Below are 17,081 nucleotides of genomic sequence, written 5' to 3' on the forward strand. Positions count from 1 at the left end.
CAGGTTTATATATGTTTATGTATGTATGCATGTATATATATACACACATACATATACATAAATGCATATGCATATATATATTCACAGAAAAAACCATAGGTTATACACCATATATAGTTAGGAATTAGCATTTAAAAAACCTTATTTTACTCACACAAAACCATTGAAATTCCATATATAGTTAGTTGCACTAACTATATATCGCGCACCCGCAATCCACTGCTGATCATGTCACATATTACATCATTCATGACATGGTCAGTGACATCACTGATGACATCACTGATGACATCTCATTTGACATCAATGACCACATCACTGATGATATCATTCATGTGACAATACAATGCATCTCCTCACGTTTTAATATAACCTCTGTTTCACCCAGTGTTAAATACAGAGTATAATTTTTGAAACCATTGACACACCAATACTAGTTACTACATACGTACTCACTGATTCCTACGTCTACACACACATTCACTCATTCACCCATACAATCATTCATACATACAATCACTCATCTTTACAACACTATCATATGCACTCATACACCTATACAGACACTTACACTCTGCCACTCATCCATGGAGTTACTCACACACCTAGTCAGTCCTGTAAAGAATCAATCACACTTCCATTTTCTTGTCTATACAGTTAAACATAGAGCACCTTACATTTTCAAACATATACTAACACATACTTACTTTCTTATACAATCATTGATACAAGTACACATTGATCTGCACAGAGTCACACACCTCCCAGCCAGCCACACACACACTCAGTCTCCTATACAAATACTTGGACAATCAATCAATAACCCATATAGTTAATCATATAGCTACTGATCAACACATGCAGCAGTTTACAGAACAACAGACATAATGATGCACAAATTAAGACAGTTTAGTCACTAACCCATGCACTCAGTGAGACACATTTAATCACTCACTCATACATTCAGTCATGCACCTACTAAATCCTTCGTCCAGACACTTATACATCTACTCATTCTTCAATATGTAAAACATATTTAAACTTTACAGAAACACACAGTCACTGGATGATGTCATCAGTGATCTCATCAGTGATGTCATTTGAGATGTCATCAGTGATGTCATCAGTGATGTCACTGATCATGTCATGAATGATGTAATATGTGACATGATCAGCAGTGGATTGCGGGTGCGCGATATATAGTTAGTGCAACTAACTATATATGGAATTTCAATGGTTTTGTGTGAGTAAAATAAGGTTTTTTAAATGCGAATTCCTAACTATATATGGTGTATAACCTATGGTTTTTTCAGTGAATTTTCAAGGTTTTGTAAATGCTAATTCCTAACTATATATGGTCTATAACCTATGGTTTTTTCAGTGAATTTCAATGGTTTTTTAATAGCAAATATCATAAGCTGTCGAATGTCAAGTACGTGGTAAGTAAAAACATTTTCGTGTTTATGCACACTGATCTGCTTTGAATGCTGCCCCCCACCCCTCATTTCTATTAGGAGTACTCTCTCTTTGCAGATAGTGAAGGGTAGTTAACGCAGCCCTTTGCCCCCTTTGTAATCCGTCGTGCCTGCTTCTCTCTCCATTTGATTGATTGTTCTCTTTGGTTCATTCTCTATTTACAAACAAGCACAGAGTCGCAATACTCTGTTTAGTCTTTGCAGATAGCGAAAAATCGTGTAAAAAAACAAAAGGAATCGAGCAAAATCAGTAGGCCACTAATGGGATCTCTTTTTGACCTCGCTAAAATAGAAACATTAGGAACAACCTGTTGAAAATAGCAATGCGTATGTACATAAGCGGCGTTCATTTGTGTTCACAGTACCCCTTGTTGATTGTTTCAATCGAGCATTGAATTGTTCGAAGTTAATTCTCTTAAGGATCTTCTCTACCTGCAAACGAGGAAGAATAGGAATATTCTCTCTCCCTTTGCAGATAGTGAAGGGTAGGTAACGCAAGCCTTTAACACGTCGTACCTATTTCATTCCTCATTGATTGATTGATTGTCCGAACATTGACTGTTTGGGAATTAGTTCTTTTTGGAGGTATTCCCTGTTTGCAAATAAACGTAGGAAAATCTTTGCAAGTAGTGAAAGGGTACGTAATGCGGACCTTTCTCCCCCGTTGTAATCTGTCATGCCTATCTACTCCCCACTGATTGATGCACCTTTTTCACCCGGACCATTTACTAGAGATACGTCATCTGGCCCGACCAGAGAGCACCCCTAGTGAAAAGGACATATGCAATAATAACGAAGTGATCACTGTATCCTGTTAACAGAAACTTTACCATGAAACAACCTGGAAAGAAAAAAATAGGAAAACGAAAATCAGTAGGCCACTGATGAACATGAACTTTTATTAAACAACGAACAAAGAAACGATAACATAACGTAATGATAAAACCTATTAATGTCCTAGAAACAAGAAAACGTTAAAATATGCCAGTGGTGAGAGACCAGAAAAACAGTAAGAGAAACCAAATCACCCCTCGCTGTCCCACCGCCTGCCACGCCAAAAAAATCGATAGACTAGGGAAAATGCAAGTCAGTAGAACATCCGCCCCCACTCTGGAAACTTCCAAGGTGGGGCAGGGTTCCGGCTACGCCCAGCCGGGAGCAGCCCATATAAGGCAGGTCCTGCTGCCACGCCTCAGCCAGGAGATCCTAACGTAGGGTGTAGCCGGAGGAGAAGCCGAGGCCAGCGGGACCCGGCCAGGGGATTGCCTTTACAACGCTGAACAGTTGCAGGGGGGGGGAATGTCTCCTCGACCCTCCCCTCTCTCTCCCAGTCCGGCCGCGGTGGCCCTTGAGAGTTGCAGGTAGTCCCGCCACATGCTCTTCCGGTCCGGCCACCAACGGTCGGGGGGCCGAGGCCGACGGGATCCGGCTGCAGCCGATAAACCAAGAAACCCGTTCATGGGGCCAGAGCCAGGGGCGTCCGGCCGACATCCACCGGAAGCCCGGCCCGAAGACGGACGGGACACTTCTTTCTTTTATAATGGCTGCGACAACACTGGGGGGGGATGTCTTGCACATGCCTCCGACCCCCCCCCCCCTCGTCCTCATCGCCTGGTCCGGCCATAACAAATCTCAAGCGAGACGCCGTGGGGTGCACTGGGAGGGAGAGACGGTGCGAACAGGCCTCTCCCGCCTCCCCAGGTGGAGGCTTCCCAGCTGCACCCTCAGCGCTCCAGGCGCCCGGAAAAGGGTTCTTCCACTGTGGCCATGCTGCAACGTCTCGCCCGGCAGGGTGGAGCCCGTCCGCTCATGTGACCCCGCGATCGCCGGTAGCTGCCGAACTCTCAAAATGGCGGTCGACCTGGCAAGAGCGGGCCCAGCATAAAGAAATGGCCCGGTCACTGGTTGACTCCACCACCGTAGTCCTCCACGACCTTGAAGATTCTAGAGGAGCCGCGGGAGTCTCCGACCCCCGATGGGGAATGACTGCCATGATCGCCCGTGGAGTGACGAAACTGTATCCGCGGGACGTCGGCGCTCCCATGCTGGCGCCAGCCTCACTTTGAATTACTAGAATCCTGCAGACCTCACTTCCGGTGAAAGCACAGTGTGACCCGGTAGGAAAAATTATTGCACCCCCTCCCCTTTTTGACTGATAGTTCAAACCACCGATCCTTTCCTTTGCCCTTTTAACGGAACTTTGGACTGCCTCCCCCTCTTTTACATTTTCTAGAGAAAACAAAACATTAACCACTACATTAGCATAGCAGTTGACACCAGAACTGTTTTCAAATTGAAAACCAACAACATCTTCAACAGAATCCTTTTTGTTTCTGCTGTGACCCTGCTTCAGCACAGGCATTGTCCCCAGCAGTAATTCTGCAATGCCGGTAAGAATAGCTGTGGTGCCTACTGGACTCACTCACCCCCGCGGCGCCCCACGCCGTTTTTTGCTGGGCGGCAACTTACTAGACATCACTTTCGTGCCATCTAGATTTCAGCGCGTTCTGCTGCCTTGGAACTATTCGCACAACAGACCGCTACTGACAAGAATATTTCATTATTGGTGCTGTCAATTTCAATAAATCTATTGGATAATTCAAAAGAAATTGCCACGGTCTCTTCGTTGTTTAAATGTTTTTACTGTTTTTGTTTTCTTGTATATATTTATATGTTATTAAAGTTTTATATTCCTACTACTTTGTTGGAGTGCTATATATTTTTAATGTGACACATAATTGTAAAAACTTTGATATACAAAGAGTCATTCCTGGAATCTTCCGCTTCAGGCTCGGTCCCCTCCCCAATCACAATACAGGATGGTTTTCAGATAGTAGGAACACGTGTGGTGTGACGGATCTCATCGGGTGTGGGCCTTGATCTACTATAACTCCTTTGAAGAGGGGTGATTCTTTACAGCTGAGGCCATAAACTACATCTGCAGGGCTAGCTGATAGCCTGGACAATCGGACACAGAGAAAGAGGAGTGTCAGAGGGTGCGGTAGTGAATAGGGCGAAAGGGAGGTGTCGGGCGGGCACAGAGTGTGATTCTCAGGGAAGAGCAGCGCAGATGGGGGGAGGTTTATTGCCCATGCATAAGACAGAGAGCGGTGGTGACCAGTGCCTAGGGAAGATGCTTGCGTGGGTGAGGAGCCATGCTACGAATCGACAGCGTGCAGAGAGTGGGTCTGGTCAAGACATCTAAAATGGCTGCCGTGCACGACAAAAGTGTGGCATTTCAAAAAAGGCAAGATGGCGCAGACAATGTTTTTCAACACTTCCTCATTTCCTTCGAATCGAACGTTAACAGACGTTGGGGCATATTACCAAAGTTAAGCGATATTTATCGCTAACGATGCTTACCAACCAATTTTTTACCACTAAGCATCGTCAGAAATTATCGAAGATAAACCTTGCTATTATCAAGGTTTATCGCAAATGCGATAATAAACGGCCGCAATGCATGAATATCGCTAAAAACTCAGCGATATTCATGCATTACCGAGCTAATGCTCTTAGCCATGTTATCCACCTCCCATTGGATAACATGGCTAAGAACTGCTCAGGGCAGGTGTTACTTTTTGGAGATATTCGCGCTTAGCGCGAATATCTCCAAAAGTTGGTAATAGGAGATAGATATCTTGCATGTTGTAATGCAAGTTATTGTGGTATATGGAACTCATACCATAATCTCTCAGGAAAGCAGAAACTGATCCTTTTGGGACCGCCTAAAAAGGCCTAGGGGGTGAGGAGTACTCTACTTTGCCCCCTTTTCACGTTCCGAACTATTTTATTTTACTCTCTTCTGTAATTACACAAAATAGCAGCGATAAGATGCATCGGAGACACACAGTGAGAGAAAGGAGGCCGGAGATGAAGAAGAGATGTCAAATACACATTGGAGATAATATAGTGGCAGAAGGGAAGTAAATATGAGTAAACTTACCATGTAACATAAAAATGTTGCACTCTATACTATAAGTCTCATTTTATACTACAATCACTTCGCTACAACCTCATAAATTAAAAATAAAAATGAATAATGTCTCAAACGATTTTTGATTTCTAAATATAAATGTATTCTTCAGAATTTTCTAAATTTGAAAGAACTAGTAACATGTCCTCATCAGCAATGTCCTCATTAAAAGTCTCCAATGATGATTCTTGTAACTCTATGGTCTCCAAACACTCGATAAATTCGCCATCAAGAGATTGATCAAAAAAATCATTCAAGTCATCTCCTCCTTGTGACAATATTTCATTATTGGTGCTGTCAATTTCAATCAATGTAGTGGAATCATTCAAGTCATCTCCTCGTGACAATATTTCATTATTGGTGCTCTCAATTTCAATCAATGTAGTGGAATCATTCAAGTCATCTCCTCCTTGTGACAATATTTCATTATTGGTGCTGTCCATTTCAATCAATCTAATGGAATCATACAAGTCATCTCCTCCTTGTGACAATATTTCATTATTGGTGCTCTCAATTTCAATCAATGTAGTGGAATCATTCAAGTCATCTCCTTGTGACAATATTTCATTCTTGGTGCTGTCCATTTCAATCAATCTAATGGAATCATACAAGTCATGTCCTCCTTGTGACAATATTTCATTATTGGTGCTCTCAATTTCAATCAATGTAGTGGACAATTCAAAAGAAATTGCCACGGTCTCTTCATTGTGAGCCATTTTATTTTGAAATTGCTTGCTGTAAATTGCAGAAAAAAATAATCACTTTCATTTATCGTTTTTAGTAATACATAATATAAAACTAACTTTATCAAGTATTTAGTATAACAGAAGGACTGCAAATAAATAACAGAAAACATTTTTCAAATTATCTTCAAGTGTACAACATAGTTCCCCTTACAAATTAACAACTCACCTTTTTAAAAGTAGCAGAAGTGTTAGTACTGTGTAAATCAAACACCAGAAATTCACCACCAAAAATTCCTCACAAATGTACCTCAGACAGTAGTATCACAAAATGGCTGTGGTTTCCTCTCATTTGACATATATACATAACCAATTAACTTTCATCACACACAAATACAAAACCAAAGTAACATTTTAATTGGTTCTAAATTTCAACACTTTCAAATGTGTTTTCCCCATGCAATTTTCCATAGGACATTTACATACGTCTACAGCCTGAATGGCTGAACGGAATTACACCAAACTTGACAAAATGGTACATCAAACCTAAGAGGTCAGGAAGGATCTACTATGCCCCCTTATGGTCATTTCCCCCTTCGCTTTGGCCTCCTCTTGTCTCTCAATCCTACCGAGAGACAAGATGGCGGCCGCTACGGACTGTTTGGAATGTTGACAGACGCCGGAGAACCAATCAGCTTCGCAAAGCTCCGTAACGCGAAAAGTACGCGAAGCGGAGCGCTGTTACAGATATATATCTTTTTTTGAACGTTCATTTCTCAAAATCCACTGGAGCACATATATTGAGACCTAGCAAAGGCACATCGGGCTACCAGTCCCTAATATTTTGCCAAGTTTCGTGCAAATCCATTCAGCCGTTCGATTATTATTATTTTTTATTTTTTTTGCCCCGCGGAGCCCTTTTAAAACCTCCACATCAAACGTAGGGGGTCAGCGAGGATCTACTATTCCCCCTTATGGTCATTTGCCCCTTCGCTTTGGCCTCCTCTTGTCTCTCGATCCTACCGAGAGACAAGATGGCGGCCGCTACGGACTGTTTGGAATGTTGACAGACGCCGGAGAACCAATCAGCTTCGCTTCACAAAGCTCCGTTGCGCGAAAAGTACGCGTCCTGGAGCGCTGCCCGGTCCGCTGTTACAGATATATATCTTTTTTTAAACGTTAATTTCTCAAAATCCACTGTAGCACATATATTGAGACCTACAAAAGGCACATCGGGCTACCAGTCCCTACAATTTTGCCAAGTTTCGTGCAAATCCATTCACCCGTTCGGGCTAAAAGTGAGGCCAACCGCCCTATGGAAAACTCAATGTTAAAAACACGTTTTGGGACCCCCCTTTTTTCTCAGCCCCCCCTTGACGAACCCCCCCCAAATTTTCAAGGGCTGCTCAGAAACAAAATGTTCCATTTTCCTGAAAGTTTCAGCCAATTCCGTCCACAAACGCCAAAGTTATTAGACATAGAATTTTCAAAAAACCCATAGAGAAAAAATCCTAACTATATATACCTACTGGCGACCGCCAGTAGGTAATGTGCATATGTGTGTGTGTAGAGAGAGGTAGAGAGAGGTAGAGAGGTAGAGGTAGAGAGGTAGAGGTGTAGAGGTAGAGGTGTAGAGGTAGAGAGGTAGAGGTAGAGAGTACTAGAGAGAGAGGTAGAGAGTAGAGAGTGAGTATTAGAGAGTAGAGAGTGAGTAGTAGAGAGAGTAGCAGAGAGTGAGTAGTAGAGAGTAGTAGAGTGAGTAGTAGAGAGTGAGTAGTAGAGTAGTAGAGAGTGAGTATTAGATTGAGTAGTAGAGAGTAGTAGAGCGTGATTAGTAGAGAGTGAGTAGTAGAATGAGTAGTAGAGTGAGTAGTAGAGAGTGAGTAGTAGAGAGTAGTAGAGAGAGAGAGAGTAGTAGAGAGTGAGTAGTAGAGAGTAGTAGAGAGTGAGTAGTAGAGAGAGTAGTAGAGAGTAGTAGAGTATTAGAGAATGAGTAGTAGAGAGTAGTGGAGTAGTAGAGAGTGAGTAGTAGATTGATTAGTAGGGAGTAGTAGAGAGTGATTAGTAGAGTGAGTAGTAGAGAGTAGTACAGAGCAAGTAGTAGAATATGTAGTAGAGAGTGAGTAGTAGAGAGTGAGAAGTAGAGAGAGTAGTAGAGAGCGAGTAGTAGAGAGCGAGTAGTAGAGAGTGAGTAGTGGAGAGTGAGTAGTAGAGAGTGTGTAGTAGAGATTAGTTGAGTAGTAGAGAGTGAGTGGTAGAGAGTGAGTAGTATAGAGAGAGTAGTAGAGAGTAGTAGAGAGTGAGTAGTAGAGTAGTAGAGAGTAGTCAGTCAGTGTCAGTCAGTCAGTGTCAGTCAGTCAGTAAGTGTCAGTCAATCAGTGTCAGTCAGTGTCAGTCAATCAGTGTCAGTCAGTGTTATTCAGTCAGTGTCAGTCAATTAGTGTCAGTCAGTGTCAGTCAATCAGTGTCAGACAATCAGTGTCAGTCAATCAGTGTCAGTCAATCAGTGTCAGTCAGTGTCAGTCGGTGTCAGGGTCAGTCAATCAGTGTCAGTCAGTGTCAATCAGTCAGTGTCAGTCAGTCAGTCAGTGTCAGCTAGAGCAGCTCTGCTGACCTGGTTCTCTGGCTCTAAAGCAGCTCTGCAGACCTGGTTCTCTGGCTCTAAAGCAGCTCTGCTGACCTGGTTCTCTCCCTCTAAAGCAGCTCTGCTGACCTGGTTTCTCTGGCTCTACTGCAGGTCTGCTGACCTGGTTCTCTGGCTCTAGAGCAGCTCTGCAGACCTGGTTCTCTGGCTCTAAAGCAGCTCTGCTGATCTGGTTCTCTGGCTCTAAAGCAGCTCTGCTGACCCGGTTCCATGGCTCTAAAGCAGTTCTGCTGACATGGTTCTCTGGCTCTAGAGCAGCTCTGCTGACCTGGTTCTCTCCCTCTAGAGCAGCTGTGCTGACCTGGTTCTCTCCCTCTAAAGCAGCTCTACTGACCTGGTTTCTCTGGCTCTACAGCAGCTCTGCTGACCTGGTTCTCTGGCTCTAGAGCAGCTCTGCTGACCTGCTTCTCTGGCTCTAAAGCAGCTCTGCTGACTTGGTTCTCTGGCTCTAGAGCAGCTCTGCTAACCTGGTTCTCCGGCTCTAAAGCAGCTCTGCTGACCCGGTTCTCTGGCTCTAAAGCAGCTCTGCCTACCTGGTTCTCTCCTTCTAAATCAGCTCTGCTGACCTGGTTTCTCTGGCTCTACAGCAGCTCTGCTGACCTGGTTCTCTTGCTCTAGAGAAGCTCTGCTGACATAGTTCTTAGTCTCTAGAGCAGCTCTGCTGACCTGGTTCTCTGGCTCTAAAGCAGCTCTGCTGACCTGGCTCTCTGGCTCTAAAGCAGTTCTGCTGAACTTGTTCTCTGGCTCTAGAGCAGCTCTGCTGACTTGGTTCCTTGGCTCTAAAGCAGCTGTGCTGACCTGGTTCTCTCCCTCTAAAGCAGCTCTGCTGACCTGGTTCTCTCGCTCTAAATCAGCTCTGCTGACCTGGTTCTCAGCCTCTAGAGCAGCTCTGCTGACCTTGGTCTATGGCTCTAAAGCAGCTCTGCTGACCTGGTTCTCTGGCTCTAGAGCAGCAGCTCTGCTGACCTGGTTTTCTGGCTCTAAAGCAGCTCTGCTGACCTGGTTCTCTCCCTCTAAAGCAGCTCTGCTGACCTGGTTTCTCTGGCTCTAGAGCAGCTCTGCTGACCTGGTTCTCTGGCTCTAAAGCAGCTCTACTGATAAAGGAGTGAGGAGTGAGGATTGTCCTGTGTTACCTGCTGTTCCAGGGAAAGGAGGACTTTGCACAACTGCTCGCGGGTGCTGCTTCGTTCGTGGAACCGGGGAGAGTGCTGAGCGCTGCTGTTGTTTGTGGCTTGAGGTGGCTGCAAACGGCGGGGGAGCCTGCATTGGACGCACGCAGGGACTCGCTGTACCAGGAGTCCATGCGCTGACTACAAACACCTGGTCTACCCTCATGCCACCAGCCACGCCCCCAGGCTTCCCCACGCATAAAATCTCCTCACCGCAATACTTCTCTGAGCACCTTGTTGTTAAAGGAGTGAGGAGTGAGGATTATCCTGTGTTACCTGCTGTTCCAGGGAAAGGAGGACTTTGCGCAACTGCTCGCCGCACCCGCTTTGCGGGTGCCCCTTCGTTCGTGGGACCGGGGAGAGTGATGAGCGCTGCTGTTGTTTGTGGCTTGAGGTGGCTGCAAACGGCGGGGGAGCCTGCATTGGACACACGCAGGGACTCGCTGTACCAGGAGTCCCTGCGCTGACTACAAACACCTGGTCTACCGTCCTGCCGCCAGCCCCGCCCCAAGGCTTCCCCACGTTATATTAAGGAGCTTAGAGCTCACGCAGCGCGGGAGCGTCCCGGGAGAAGCCCGGGACAAGGGCGGGCCGTCTGTGGCCGTCCGGGGCTGGCCAAGGCTGGGCTAGGCCTACCCTTTAACCTCTTACCTCTGTTGTAACTTATGGTCACCCACTAGGTATTCGGTTGACATGTTTTGTTTTTGTATTTTATTATTCATTTGTTTTTCGGGGTTTCTGTGCTATACAAGGGAAGTGCATCGCTCATGCCAATGTCAACTCGATCTGGAAAGGGCAAGCGGGTGGGGGGGGGCTGTGTCAGTGGTACTCTTGACCAGTTCATTACCCGAGCCTACTCGGTCCTTGAAAAGGAAATTTCCCTTACACAGCACCGGGTCTTACTAGAGCCCTTCAACCACAAGCGTTCTTCCCTTGGGCCACTAGCACAGGCGGTCTCCCCTGCTAATGTCAACGAAGGTGTCACATCTGGTAAAGCCCCTCCAAATTCATCGACCATAAGGGCTAGCCTGGAGAAGCTTAATGCTTTAGAATTTGCCAGGCAATTGGCCACCCCGTTGGTATTAGAGCCTGCTACACCTACCGAGGATAACGCCCCTATCACTAGCGACTCTATAATTCCCGAGATCTCTTTCATGCAAGCAGAGTTAGTGGCTGCTGTAGGTGCTAGATTAGCTCCCGCTAAAAGGAAAAGAGTTATAAGTGGTGAAAGGGGTGGATTTCTTAAACCGCTAAGAAGTTTAAGGTAAAAATTCCCTTGAGAAGTGTGAAGGCACCGGGGTCGGGGAGGCAAGAGAAACTGATATCACCTAGAGGAGGAGGAAATTTCTTGCCCAGTGGCCAGTCATTGGGAACCCTAAGCGAGCTGGAGTATATTAGCCCAACTCCAAACTCTACCATCGGCACTTTGTCCCAGATCCCCCTGATTGCCCAGATACAGAAAATTGTTAAATTCTTGATACTCCCTGTACTGTAGAGGGTGAAGGTATTGACTGAGAGGCTGGACAGATTTGAGCAGGCCTCTCTTGACAATTTCTTTTCTCTCAAGTCATTAAATAGATTACAGTCCAAGAACATGAAGGATGTGCGTGATCTAAAGGAAAACCCACTGGTGGATCTCACATCCTCAGAGACGAGGGTATCATTGCGACAGACGCAGTTGTTGGTGCCTATGTCGGGAGCGAATACTGTAGCACCAGTTGCACCAATTAATTGTGCCCAGCTAACTGGCCTAACTTCTAACCCTAGCTTCGCCAAAGGGCAGAAAAGTCCCAGTCATTGTGTATCCACGCAGAGGCAGGAAACCAATATGATTGTGGCCAAAAGTGGGGGGCCTAGTTGTAATCCACCTGCAATAGCTCAAAAGCCTACCCTGGTTACAAATGGAGATATCAATTTACCCCGTATTAATTTACCGCCTGAATGTCTGCCTTACGTAGTTGTGCTTACTGGGGTCCCACAGCTCAAGGTCGATAGACCTGAATCGTATGATGAGCTTAAAAACAAAACTACGTACTGGCTAAACGAAAACAGACCTCTTCCAAGCCAGCTTGATGGTCAGGTTCTCCATGTTAGAAGGGTCAGCTGGGTTGGTAATAGGACCAAAGATACTGCATTTTGATAAATTTTAGGGACGTTAGGGTCGCAGGGTATATTTGTAACCAATACTATGGTCATGGTAATGCTGGAATTAGCACATACGATCTAAGCTACTTCCATCAGCAACCAGCACGCCCCTTGTATGCTTGCCACCAGTCCTGGGGGGGGAGGCAAATCGGGTTTTATCCTAACACCTACTATACCCATATGGCCCCAGTCCCTTACGTAGGCCTTGACGCCCATGGGATGACCCGTGGCTCCTGACATGGCGCTTACCATTCTAACAAAAGGTCAGCATCCATAGTGGACAAACCGTGGACTAGAGAGTCGAGTATGTCTAGCGTCCCACCAGAATCCACCCACATGTCTGACAGTTTTTCTTCTCCTAACACTTCTATTCTATTGAATATGCCAGCTTCTAATATCTTTCTGATACAGAACAGCCGCTGGCCTGCTGAGCTAGAGGGCACGCTAATGGAGACCTAATCTAGGTCGAGCACGGTTGCTATACAGTCCCTTCCAGCGACAGCTGTAGTCGATACTGATATCAGAATTCTCAGCTGGAATTTACCGGGTATTTCTAGGAAGTTAGACCTCCCTGAATGGAACACCCTGATTGAGTCTTTTGCGATATGCGTCTTTCAAGAGACTTGGAGTGTTGTGCCCTGTCATAAGGTAGGCTATACCACCTTTTTTTGTACCTGCAGTTTCCCCCCTTATGAGGAGAGGTCGCCCTTCGGGAGGACTCCTTATTTGGGTCAGTATATCTCTGGGCTGCCAAATTGTACAAAAAGAAACCAACTCCCCGGACATATTAAGAATCTCAGTTAGGGGGCCCCGAAGAGGGCGTACTCTGGAAATTTTCAATATCTATGCTAGGGGTACCAAAGGCGGGTCTCCATCTCCCACTGTCACTATCTTAGAAGATGAACTCAGGGAGTGTCCCGATAGCATGTATGTCCTGGTCGCAGGAGACTTTTACTGTACATTCGAGCCCCTTGCGGCTGAGGACATTCTGGATATCTTTGATGAAGACGCAAGGAGGGGGATTCGTCCATTAACAATCCAACCCATAAAGAGGTGGTCCCAACGGGCCATCCAACTGAACACTTTAACCATGGAATTTGGACTAAGAGCTGTTCACGGGAGATCCATTTCGGATACCCTAGGAGCCCATAGGTTCAATAGGGTTGATCATTCCTCAAGGATAGACTATATCCTTCTGGACTTTAAGCTTTGGCATTTTATGCACAATATGGAAGTTCTGCCTACTGTGGACAGTGACCATAATTCGCTCGCCTTGACCTTGCACCCTTTGTAAATTTGTGTGTAAATGGTCCAGCTCCCTCTACCAAAATATTGACAACTTTAGAAGTGTGTCCATCAAACTGTGGGAGGCGCCTTAAATGGTGCAAAGTTGCCCTGGACGAGGGGAAAGTCCAGAAGATAGGGGCCGTCCTGGCAGCGGCCCAGACCAAGTTGGATACTAGCATTTTCGATCCCCCTGAAGTTTCTGCACTTTTTTGTGATATCATCGATGAACTGGGCAATTTATTCCTAGTGCAAAGTAGGGATCCCTCCAAAAGGGAGTGCCAGAGACCTAAGGGCAACCAGGGCTGGTATTCTAAAAAATGCCGGCAGATGAAATCTGCACTTATTAAGGCTGTGAAAGGCAATTCCCCCGAGCTGATCCGGTTGGCTAGGAAAGCTTATAACCTGTCCGTTAGTGACGCGAAGAAAGACTGGGAGGACCAGTATTGGCACGATCTAAAGGTAGCTAGTGAGGGGAGGGATTCAAGTGGGTTTTGGAACCATGTGAGGGCTAGAAACAGGCCCGATAATACCCTTATTACGTGCAACATCACTGGCCAAATGTGGTTTGATCACTTTGCGACTCTCTATACTTCCCACCTAGATGTTAGGCAAGGGCCGATTATACCAAACTTAATGGACCCTACAGGGGAGTGCGAAGCACACTCCTTTACACCCAAGGAAGTGGAAAATGGGATTAAATCTTTAGCGCCACGCAAAGCAGCAGGCCCTCATGTGATACCGGGGGACTTGCTCGGTTTCAATTATATCGAATGGGGGAGGCTTATCTCATTCTTACTTAATGCCATCACTATTGGAGCGGCAATCCCTGACTCTTGGAAGGGGGCAGAGGTCGTCCCGATTTTTAAGAAGGGGTGTCGGGACGACCCTGCCAATTACCGTCCAATAAGCCTAATTGATTCTACACAGAAGGTTGTTGGGAAGGTGGTTCGAGGAAGAGTGCTGCAGTGGGTTGATGACAATAATATCCTCTCAGGACTACCAAACAGGTTTCAGGTCCGGCACCGGGACCATCGAACAGGCTTTCAGATTACTGCTTATATACTGGAAGGTGGTCGTATTAGGCAAAGGCAGTCTTTATCTTGATTTTATTGACTTAAAGACTACCTTTGACCTTGTGCCTCGGGATCGACTGTGGGGGGTATTGTCCGAAATGGGGATGCCCGTGTATATCGTGTCACTACTGATGAAGCTCCATACTGGAAACTTTGCACAGGTGAGGTGGGGTACGCAAGGCCAGAAGTCTGAGAAAATCTCAGTGAATAGGGGTGTCCGCCAGGGTTGTGTCCTTGCCCCCACTCTGTTCTCACTTTACGTGAACGGAGTGGTGGAGCACCTTTTGAAAAATCCATCTGACGCACCTTCCCTGGCGGGCAAGCGAATACCAACTCTCCTATTCGCTAACGATACCCTCCTCATTTCCAAGTCACTTATGGGATTACAGAGTCTTTTGGACAGTTTTCAGTCCTTCTGTACTTGTAGAGGACTCATAATTAATACAGATAAGACCAAATACCTGGTGTTGAATCCCCCCCAAAAAATTGGAAGACCACCGTCCCTGAACTTTGTGTCCTTGGAAAGGGTAGCGGAATTAGACTACCTAGGTATCCGCATAACAGACACAATGCAGTGGAACCCGCACCTCCAGAAGATGCTACTAGGCCATAAAAGGGTAGTGGGGGCTCTTCTCAGGGAACAGCGCTCCTCCTCAACCAAACCTATTGCCCCGGTTATAGATATCTACAAGGCGAGAGGAGTTAGCGCGGCCCTTTACGGGGCAGAACTGTGGGGTACAAGTAACTTAGATCAGTTATCTAGGTCAGAGAATAAATTCCTGAAGAACCTGATGGCTCTCCCACAGAGTACCCCCATGCTACCTCTGCTCCTTGATATGGGGTGCCCTTCAATCAAGGACCAGGCACGAATCCGACCGCTACGACTATGGGCCCGTTTATGGCGCGTCCCAGAGTTAGCTAACTACCGGACGGGTTGTTGGAAGTACTGTTGATGCCTGGTTGGTCCAAAATTGAGTAGCTTAATGATGTTAAATTTCTTCTAGGGGAGCTGGGGCTAGGGGAAGCCTGTGTATCTAGATCTGCACCCCCTAAAGCTGTCCTTAAGAATCTTTACTGGAGCTGGGTATCCAGCAAAAGTAGTTCTGACTCAAATCAGGGCAGATTAACTGCAGAGTTTCTTAGGATTAAGGATGTGGCAGTTCGGGTACCTTACCTTGATATCATCCTGAAGCCAAGTGACCGGGCATTGTATTTTAGATTCAGGGTAGGAACCCTCCCAGTAGGTGAACTGACTGCACGCTGGAAAGTTCCCTTCCAAACTTCACCTTTTTGTTCAACTTTTACGACCAGAGTTGAGTCTGTTGCCCATATTTTATTTGAATGTCTGGCATACAAATCCCCGAGAAATAGCTGGTGAAAACCAATATGTAGAGAACTTGGCACCAGACATCATATTGTAGCACTCCGAATTTTGATGTCTGATACTCTGCCTTTGTATGTTTGTGGAATGTCAAAATTCTTAAGATGGGCTTGGTCCAATGAGATTGTTTAGTTAGTGTTTTTACGTAATTTTTTAAGTAATTTTAATCTTATTTATGCAGTATTTTTAATCGATGTGTAAACCAAGTTTTGTATTATTTATGGGTATAAAGTGATGTATTATGCTATGCTTTTAAAGATGAATGTTTTATCGAAATAAAGCCTTACAACAACAGCTCTACTGAGCTGGCTCTCTCCCCCTAAAGTAGCTCTGTTAACCTGATTATCTGCCTCTAGAGCAGCTCTGCTGACCTGGTTCTCTGGCTCTAAAGCAGCTCTGCTGACCTGGTTCTATGGCTCTAAAGCAGCTCTGCTGACCTGGTTCTCTGGCTCCAGAGCAACTCTGCTGACCTGGTTCTCTGGCTCTAAAGCAGCTCTGCTGACCTGGTTCTCTCCCTCTAAAGAGCTCTGCTGACCTGGTTCTCTGGCTCTAAAGCATTTCTGCTGACATGGTTCTCTGCCTCTAGAGCAGCTCTGCTGACCTGGTTCTCTGGCGTTACAGCAGCTCTGCTGACCTGGTTCTCTGGCTCTAAAGCAGTACTGCTGACCTGGTTCTCTCCCTCTTAAGCAGCTCTGCTGACCTGGTTTCTCTGGCTCTACAGCAGCTCTGCTGACCTGGTTCTTGGCCTCTAGAGCAGCTCTGCTGACCTGGGTCTCTGATTCTAGAGCAGCTCTGCTGACCTGCTTCTTAGCTCTAGAGCAGCTCTGCTAAGCTGGTTCTCTGGCTCTACAGCGGCTCTGCTGACCTGGTTTCTCTGGCTCTACAGCAGCTCTGCTGACATGGTTCTCTGCGCTCACCATGCACGCACCCGACTTCTCGAAAATATATTTAAAAATAATATTTTATTTTAAGTACAAATATATTATTTGTATGAATATCTTAGATAATCTCTTGCCCGAATATGTATATTAAAGACACATACATATAATTAAGGAACATAATATTTTTTTTGCGGGAGTTGCGCACCCAGCGTGCCCTAGCACGTATATGACGTCACGCGGGACCCGCCACCGTGCAAGCGTCTCGTACCGTAATGCGCATGTGTCTGGAATGCGCGGGAGCAGGAGTCGCGGCTGGTCACATACCAATCGCGCACATCACGTAATATTAAATGTATATGATGTAACT

This window comes from Lissotriton helveticus, chromosome 9 (assembly GCF_964261635.1).
Source record: "Lissotriton helveticus chromosome 9, aLisHel1.1, whole genome shotgun sequence".
Taxonomy (NCBI): Eukaryota; Metazoa; Chordata; class Amphibia; order Caudata; family Salamandridae; genus Lissotriton; species Lissotriton helveticus.